General features: G+C 43.5%; 1 pseudogene; it reads right to left on the bottom strand.

The window, feature by feature from the left end:
- Positions 1-1,653: 1,653 nt before the first annotated feature.
- Positions 1,654-9,424, bottom strand: part of LOC121556793 — a 30,671-nt pseudogene continuing 22,900 nt past the window's right edge.

The following is a 9,424-nucleotide window of genomic DNA, read 5'->3' as shown; positions in this document are numbered from 1 at the left end:
ATGTTATTAATGACAGTCAATACGACACGTCCTTCCATAGCTAAATAGACTCATCTGCGATGAATGACGGACGACGTGACATTATGTGCCTCTTTGCCTTTATGGCATCGCATGTGTATTTGTTTCTCTGTAGCCTATATCTTCCCCGTTTTGATTTCACTATGTCCCGTGTACAGAAGCATGAAGAATCCGGTGTAGTGTGCTAGTTGTTGTTTTTTTGTGTGCGGAAGTCACCTTCCTTTCTACTTGGGACCTCTATTCAAGTTCTTCTCGCCTATCTCTATTAGGGGGTTTGTACGTGTGAGGGGCAACCGCAACAGGGCGAATCATACTAGTTCAGTGTTTCCCAACTCCAGCGGTAGAAGTAGCCTACCCCCAACAGGACCCATTTTTCTTGTAGGCCTGGACAGCCACAGCTGACTGAACAACCTGTCACCTAATTACCAAGTCCTCAATGAGTAGAATCAGGTGCAACAACAACAATATGAGGACAGGGACACAGTGCACTAGCTGATCTCCCAGTTGTCACAGTTTGGCCTTGTGTTCCACATAGCCTATATCAGTATTTGAGAATGTTTCCCGCGCACGTTAGTTGCTTTCACGTCATCTTTGGAGAACCCCTATCGCTCCTCCCTAGTCCCCTAGAACGAGCGCCCTCCCCTTTGCAACGCCTCCAAACATATAACAGAGGCGCGCTTTCTGTGCCGCTGGCCTCAATCAGGTCGACCAAACGCAGATAATAGCGCACCACGCACCGGCGCTGAAGTCATTCATTCACTTGAACTCAACTAGCGAACACACCATGTCTGGAAGAGACAAAGGCGGCAAGGGACTCGGAAAAGGAGGCGCCAAGCGGCACCGCAAAGTTCTCCGCAATAACATCCAGGGAATCACCAAGCGCGCTCGATCTGCCGTCTGGCTCGCCGTGGCGGCGTAAAGCGTATTTCCGGTCTGATCTACGAGGAGACCCGCGATGTCCTGAAGGTGTTCCTGGAGAACGTGATCCGTGACGCAGTCACATACACCGAGCACACCAAGAGGAAGACCGTTACCGCCATGGACGTGGTCTACGCTCTGAAACGGCACCCTCCTTGTTGATCGCATAGATTTCCTTTACATGTTGCGCAAGGTCTTGCAGGAAATGACCACCCTCAGCTTCCTGTAAAATAAATAACACACAAATACAGACATTCTGTCAATGTGGGGAACACATTTTATTCAACCTGGATTACGACATGCCCTTATTTGTTATCAGATTGCAGTGAACTTTCTCTCCCTCCCTCACACACACACACACACACACACACACACACACACACACGTGATCGAATATTCATGACTGAAAATGCTTTATTGCCCCCACATGGTAGTCTTTAATGAGGCCACTTCCAGTAAAGCTGAACAATAATTCCTCACTTAAGTGATCACCGGTCTGAGTTTTGAAAAGGCTTCTGCAATTCCTCTTGGCATGACATATGCTCTGAATCTCAGCCACCCCTAAAAGCTGAAGTACACGTTCAGGGCATTCCAGAAAGTGTTTGTGGAGCTAGACTGCTCAAAGCTCACAGTCAAGATGACAGCCCTCAAGAACAAATGACTGTCTTAAGCAGGATGACAGGCCAGAGGACAATTGTCATAGACTGAATGTCAGGGTTACTTTGTAACACCTTCGTAGTTAAACGCTGAGGTGCCTTTGGAACTCTTCTTTCCCTTCATTTTTTCTGGTAGCAGGTCAGGAACGGTGTCCTCTACCACAGGCCCGCTTGTTGTTGGTGAAGCCGCCTGGGACAGAGAATCTGTGCTGGGACCAACCTCCGCCTACCGGGGGATGGTCACCGAGAGGCGGGGCTCGAGCACATTGTGGTCTGGGACCCCGTCCCCGTCATCTAGGCAAAATAAGTTACGTTTATTCTGCAAGGTGTGTTTTAAAGGGTCACTGCCACTGTATTTTCCATTGTGTTTTTGTATACAAAAGATACAAAATAGGTGTTTTTAATGAAGGATGTCATTGTAAAATGTAATGTCTATTTTGTTCCCATACAGTTACGGTTTGAAATTCAGATTTTTGAATCCGTCGTACCATTTTGAGGTTTCATCAAGGTACACACCTTTTACCACTGGTATTTTGACAATTCTCCAATCAATCAATCAATCAATAAAGTGGATTTATAAAGCCCTTTTTACATCAACAGATGTCACAAAGTGCTATACAGAAACCCAGCCTAAAACCCCACACAGCAAGTGATGCAGATGAAGAAGCGCGGTGGCTAGGAAAAACTCCTAGAAAGGCACAAACCTAGAGAACAACCAGGCTCTGAGGGGTGGCCAGTGCCCTTCTGCCTGTGCCGGGTGGAGATTATAACAGTACGTGGCCATTAAGGGCACATTTTTCTCCAAGATGCTTTTATCCCAAGTGACAACAGTGAGTCCATACCTTTTAGCATGTGACCCCAGTGGGGATCCAACCCACAACTATTGTGTTGCTACTGACATGCGCTGGATACCTGAGCCACACAATACTGTGAAATGCAATACAGGTGGAAGGTGTGTGTGATTGCCATCCCCATGAGCGTGCCACCCTCCTCCAGGCCACGGATGAGGCATGCAATGACATCAAATCCACACCTATAGCAAAATGCTCAAGACAGGCTTGATGCAAACTTGTGCCTGCTAAACGTTCGGTTTGTTTCATTCATTCCATTTGTGTCGTTTGATTACAGGACATCTATGTTGTAATTATCTGATGAATACATGGACTTTTTCTGTCAATGATTGTGACACGTCTTCAATGATGACACAGGGGATAAGAATGATGGAAATGTGATTTCCACAGTGTAATTGACAGACTGTAGCATGTTACATTCAAAGAGCAATTTTGCTATTAGATTCATAATGGTCACCTGGGACAAGTAATTAGTGAAAACCATAGTTCAGCGGTTGGCATTACGAGTCATCTTAATAGGCTAGTATTAGCCTAAAGCAGGGTTTCCCAAACTCAGGCCACGTTTTGGGAGTTTTTGCCCTAGCACTACACAGCTGATCCAAATAATCAACTCATCATCATCAAGCTGGGAGTATTAGAATCAGCTGTGGAGTGCTAGGGCAAAACGCGCACCCCTAATACTAAAAGGGAGTCCCCATGATGTGCGCACACATGGGCAGTACCCGAGTTTAACATTTACATTTTAATCATTTAGCAGATGCTCTTATCCAGAGCGACTTACAGTTAGTGAATACATATATATATATATATATATTTTTCATACTGGCCCCCCGTGGGAATCAAACCCACAACCCTGGCGTTGCAAACGCCATGCTCTATCAACTGAGCTACATCCCTGCCGGCCATTCCCTCCCCTACCCTGGACGACGCTGGGCCAATTGTGCGCCGCCCATGAGTCTCCCAGTCGCGGCCGGAGATTTATGCACTCACTAATTGGAAGTCGCTCTGGATAAGAGTGTCTGCTAAATGACTAAACTGTAAATTGGATCACTGACAATACAACTTTTACATTACCTTGTAGTTTACCAATAAAATGGTCTGTTGGTGATGTGGATACATATCCCAAAATAAATAAAATGATCTCACTCTATTAAATGTTAATAGAAAGTTAGCAAAAAATGATAATATCTTGCTACCATGAAAGGTAAAAATACCTGTCTATTTGTGGAAAAATCACACTGATTAACTCTATAGTATTATCCCAGTTTACCTATTTGTTTATGGTCTTGCCTACACCCAGCGAACAGTTTTTTAATTTATATGAAAAATAAATATTCCATTTTATTTGGAACAGCAAGCCAGACAGAATTAAACGGACCTATTAATAAAATTAATATCAATAGGGAGTACAGAAATGATTAAATATTTTAAGCGTTGGACCCACCACTAAAAGCTTCAGTCATATAAAAGTTATACTTAAATCCGAACTGGTTCTCTAGAAATGTGTAAGACTGTCTCACCACGTTCAGTAAATGGCATTTTCCCCCTTTATTCAGATTACAACCTCTCACTTTCAGTTATTTGAAATGAAATCAATTCTCAAATATAACTATATTCCAACATGATAACGACCCCAAACACACCTCCAAGACGACCACTGCCTTGCTAAAGAAGCTGAGGGTAAAGGTGATGGACTGGCCAAGCATGTCTCCAGACCTAAACCCTATTAAATATCTGTGGGGCATCCTCAAATGGAAGGTGAAGAAGTGCAAGGTCTCTAACATCCACCAGCTCCGTGATGTCGTCTTGGAGGAGTGGAAGAGGACTCCAGTGGCAACCTGTGAAGCTCTGGTGAACTCCATGCCCAAGAGGGTTAAGGTAGTGCTGGAAAATGATGGTGGCCACACAAAATATTGACACTTTGGGCCCAATTTGGACATTTTCACTTAGGGGTGTACTCACTTTTGTTGCCAGCGATTTAGACATGAACGGCTGTGTGTTGTGTTATTTTGAGGGGACAGCAAATGTACACTGTTATACAAGCTGTACACTCACTACTTTACATTGTAGCAAAGTGTCATTTCTTCAGTGATGTCACATGAAAAGATATACTCAAATATTTACAAAAATGTGAGGGGTGTACTCACTTTTGTGAGATACTGTGTGTGTGTGTGTGTATATATATGTATATATATATATATATATATATATATATATATATATATATATATATATATATATATATGTATATATATATATTCACCATTGATATAGATAGCTTATACACCAATATCAACACAGTAGTAGGGATAGAGGCAGTTAGAACACTTTTCAATAGGTTTCCAGATAGGGATAGACCGGACAACGACATATTAGAACTATTAGAGATCAGCCTGACAAGCAATGAAGTCATGTTTAATGGTAGGCACTACTTACAGGTGGATGGAACAGCTATGGGTAAGAAATGTACACCTGCATATGCGAACATTTACATGGCTGAATGGGAGAGAGAGGTACTGGCAAAGTGCCCGTTCCAACCCACCTTCTATTTTACACGACATCATAGGAGCTTGGCCCCATGACATCACACGTTTCACAGATTTCATTAATATTCTCAATAATCACCATGCATCAATTCAAGTTAAATACACAATAGATCCAATGGAAGTACATTTCTTGGATACAACAGCCTTCTTCAACCAAAACAATGCAAAACAGAAAACATTACTCACCAAAGTATACTTTAAACCTACAGATACACATGCTCTACTCCATAAACACAGCTACCATCCAAAACACACTTTCAAAAGGTATAGGGAAATCACAATTAATTCGCTTCAATAGAACCTCCTCCCGTCTATAGGACTTGGACCATGCCATCTCAGTGGCAGACTGGAACTTCATAGGCACAGCATCCACACTGATACTAGGAGATTCCAACCTCAACAGAATACCCCCATTCAATAACCCAAACATACAAATCGACAGCTACCCAGGTGCAAATTTTTATCATTTTCCCAAGGTTCTGAAAAAGACACCTGCCAGGTTGTTCTCTCAGTGGGCATAACCAACAAGGACCATGATCCCTACCAGACCTCCCTCAAACAGCTGGCAGCCATGTATAAAGAAGCAAAAAACACTTTTCCAAATGCTATTATTTATATCCCTATCCTTAACTTCTCACAGTTCCTCACCCCAGTGCAGAAACGCAACCTGAAAATCATGAATGGATACATCACCACACAATTCCCAACCCTCCAATTCCATACGTCTCCAGATCTGATACACTGGACAACAACCACAGTAAGACTGATATTCAATAACTGGTGCCAGCATTACATTTACATTGACTTCCATCCACAGCTTGGACAATCATAGCCACACCAACAGAATATTTTCACAACTCTTTCCCTCTTCCCTCACTGTTGCTGCCACAGCCACTACCTCAGATCCCCCAGCAGAGGGCAGAACTACACCTGGTTTGTCAAACATCAGACAGACACAAAAGACAATCTCACCCACATAGAAAGAGAGGCCATAAAACAACTTAAAAACAACCCACAAAATATACCGAAACCAGCAGACAAAGGATCAAAAATAGTTATAATAGATAAACACCAATACACATACGAAGCAAACAGACAATTATCCAACACTAAACACTATCAACCAATAGACAACCGTATACAACTACAGACACAAATACAATTAAGGCAAATCATTCAAACCCTCTATGAAAAACATATCACTGCTAAACAACTGAACATTCTCTTTGTACCAGACACCCCATGACCTAGACTGTTTCACCTACTCCCGAAAATACACAAAGAACCAAGACACCTGGATAGTTCCCTTTGAGGTTCCCCCCCGGAAGACCAATTGTTTCTGAATGCAACAGTGAGTCTTACAACATCTCAGAATACATTGACTATTATATCAACCCCCTCTCCACTAAGCACCCCAGTTATCTTAGGGACACATCACTTCATGGAGAGGATTGGACCAATAGTTGTTCCCTCCCAAACCCACATATTAACAATAGACATTGATGGCCTATACACTAATATAAATACAGCAACAGAAATACAAGCAGTTAGAAACATTTTCAAGAGATATCCAGTTAACACTAGACCGGACAAAGAAATACTACAACTACATTGCTCAAAAAAATAAAGGGAACACTTAAACAACACAATGTAACTCCAAGTCAATCACACTTCTGTGAAATCAAACTGTCCACTTAGGAAGCAACACTGATTGGCAATACATTTCACATGCTGTTGTGCAAATGGAATAGAAAACAGGTGGAAATTATAGGCAATTAGCAAGACACCCCCAATAAAGGAGTGGTTCTGCAGGTGGTGACCACAGACCACTTCTCAGTTCCTATGCTTCCACCCGAGTGGCACAGTAGTCTAAGGCACTGCATCGCAGTGCTAGCTGCACCACTAGAGATCCTGGTTCGAATCCAGGCTCTGTCGTGGCCGGCCGCGACCGGGAGACCCATGGGGCGGTGCACAATTGGCCCAGCGTCGTCCAGGGTAGGGGAGGGAATGTAGCTCAGTTGGTAGAGCATGGCGTTTGCAACGCCAGGGTTGTGGGTTCGATTCCCACGGGGGGTATGAAACATAAGAAAATAATGTGTGCACTCACTAACTGTAAGTTGCTCTGGATAAGAGCGTCTGCTAAATGACTAAAATGCAAATGTTTTGGTCACTTTTGAATGCTGGCGGTGCTTTCACTCTAGTGGTAGCATGAGACAGAGTCTACAACCCACACATGTGGCTCAGGTAGTGCAGCTCATCCAGGATGGCACCTCAATGCGAGCTGTGGCAAGAAGGTTTGCTGTGTCTGTTAGCGTAGTGTCCAGAGCATGGAGGCGCTACCAGGAGACAGGCCAGTACATCAGGAGATGTGGAGGAGGCCGTAGGAGGGCAACAACCCAGCAGCAGGACCGCTACCTCTGCCTTTGTGCAAGGAGGAGCAGGAGGAGCACTTGCAGAGCCCTGCAAAATGACCTCCAGCAGGCCACAAATGTGCATGTGTCTGCTCAAACGTGAGGGTTGTATGAGGGCCCGACGTCCACAGGTGGGGGTTGTGCTTACAGCCCAACACCGTGCAGGACGTTTGGCATTTGCCAGAGAACACCAAGATTGGCAAATTCGCCACTGGCGCCCTCTGCTCTTCACAGATGAAAGCAGGTTCACACTGAGTACATGTGACAGACGTGACAGAGTCTGGAGACGCCGTGGAGAACGTTCTGCTGCCTGCAACATCCTCCAGGTTTGGCGGTGGGTCAGTCATGGTGTCGGGTGGCATTTCTCCATGTGCTCGCCAGAGGTAGCCTGACTGCCATTAGGTACCGAGATGAGATCCTCAGACCCCTTGTGAGACCATATGCTGGTGCGGTTGGCCCTGGGTTCCTCCTAATGCAAGACAATGCTAGACCTCATGTGGCTGGAGTGTGTCAGCAGTTCCTGCAAGAGGAAGGCATTGATGCTATGGACTGACCCGCCCGTTCCCCAGACCTGAATCCAATTGAGCACATTTGGGACGTCATGTCTCGCTCCATCCACCAACGCCACGTTGCACCACAGACTGTCCAGGAGGATGCTTTAGTCCAGGTCTGGGAGGAGATCCCTCAGGAGACCATCCGCCAACTCATCAGGAGCATGCCCAGGCATTATAGGGAGATCATACAGGCACGTGGAGGCCACACACACTACTGAGCCTCATTTTGACTTGTTTTAAGGACATTACATCAAAGTTGGATCAGCCTGTAGTGTGGTTTTCCACTTTAATTTTGAGTGTGACTCCAAATCCAGACCTCCATGGGTTGATGCATTTGATTTCCATTGATCATTTTTGTGTGCACATTCAACTATGAAAATAAAAAAGTATTTAATAAGATTATTTCATTCATTCAGATCTAGGATGTGTTATTTTAGTGTTCCCTTTATTTTTTTGTACATAATGTTTTTGTAGTGTATTGTACCATAACTATAGTGTGATTATCCATTTGTTAGTGTGAGACTGTGGAAAGAATTTCATTTTCATTAATTGCATTTATTTGACAGGGATCTGACATCAATGAAGACTTATGTAAATGTGCCAGACGTAGCCAGCTAGCTAGTTTTCAACTGTAGTCCCTGGGGCATTTAAAAAACAAACATTTAAACTCGCATAATGAACAAAACACAGAGCAGCTAAAAAAGGTCTAAAAATGAAAACGTCTGTAAACATTGTGCTGATTGTCCTCCAGCCACACTCTGGGTTCAAATACATGTGTATTTAGATATTTGTATTTTGTGGTAAAACCAATTACTTCTATTTCAAAGTATTTTAAAATAATTTCATATAAATACTATTTAAAACGATTTTAAAAACCTGTCTGCTAACAGCTAGTTTTCAGTTTTATCCTAGCCACTCAAACCAGTCCTAGCTAAATTCTTGCTTGAGAAATATATTTTTGCTAAAAATATATTTGTGTTTCTTTTTGACCATTTGAAAACTATTACAGTAAGGTACTTAAAGTGGAACTGGCTGTGTTTAACTACTTTGCAGATATGAAACAGACAATCATAATACCAGTGAAAAATATCAAATTCCTAGTTCGCAGTGCTAACTGTGCCACTAGAGATCCTGGTTCGAATCCAGGCTCTGTCGCAGCCGGCCGCGACCGGGAGACTCATGGGCGGCGCACAATTGGCCCAGCGTCCTCCAGGGTAGGGGAGGGAATGGCCGGCAGGGATGTAGCTCAGTTGATAGAGCATGGCGTTTGCAATGCCAGGGTTGTGGGTTCGATTCCCACGGGGGACCAGTATAAAAAAATATGTATTCACTAACTGTAAGTCGCTCTGGATAAGAGCATCTACAATATTTTTTTAAAATTTAAATTAAATAAAAAAAATCCATGTCAGAGTAAAACATTGTTGGCAGAATAGATGGATGCAGTTCAATGCGTGGTTAATATAATTCACC

Source organism: Coregonus clupeaformis, unplaced genomic scaffold (assembly GCF_020615455.1).
Source record: "Coregonus clupeaformis isolate EN_2021a unplaced genomic scaffold, ASM2061545v1 scaf0142, whole genome shotgun sequence".
Lineage (NCBI taxonomy): Eukaryota > Metazoa > Chordata > Actinopteri > Salmoniformes > Salmonidae > Coregonus > Coregonus clupeaformis.
Note: the sequence above shows the minus strand (reverse complement) of the source record. Positions and strands in the feature narration are given on the sequence as shown.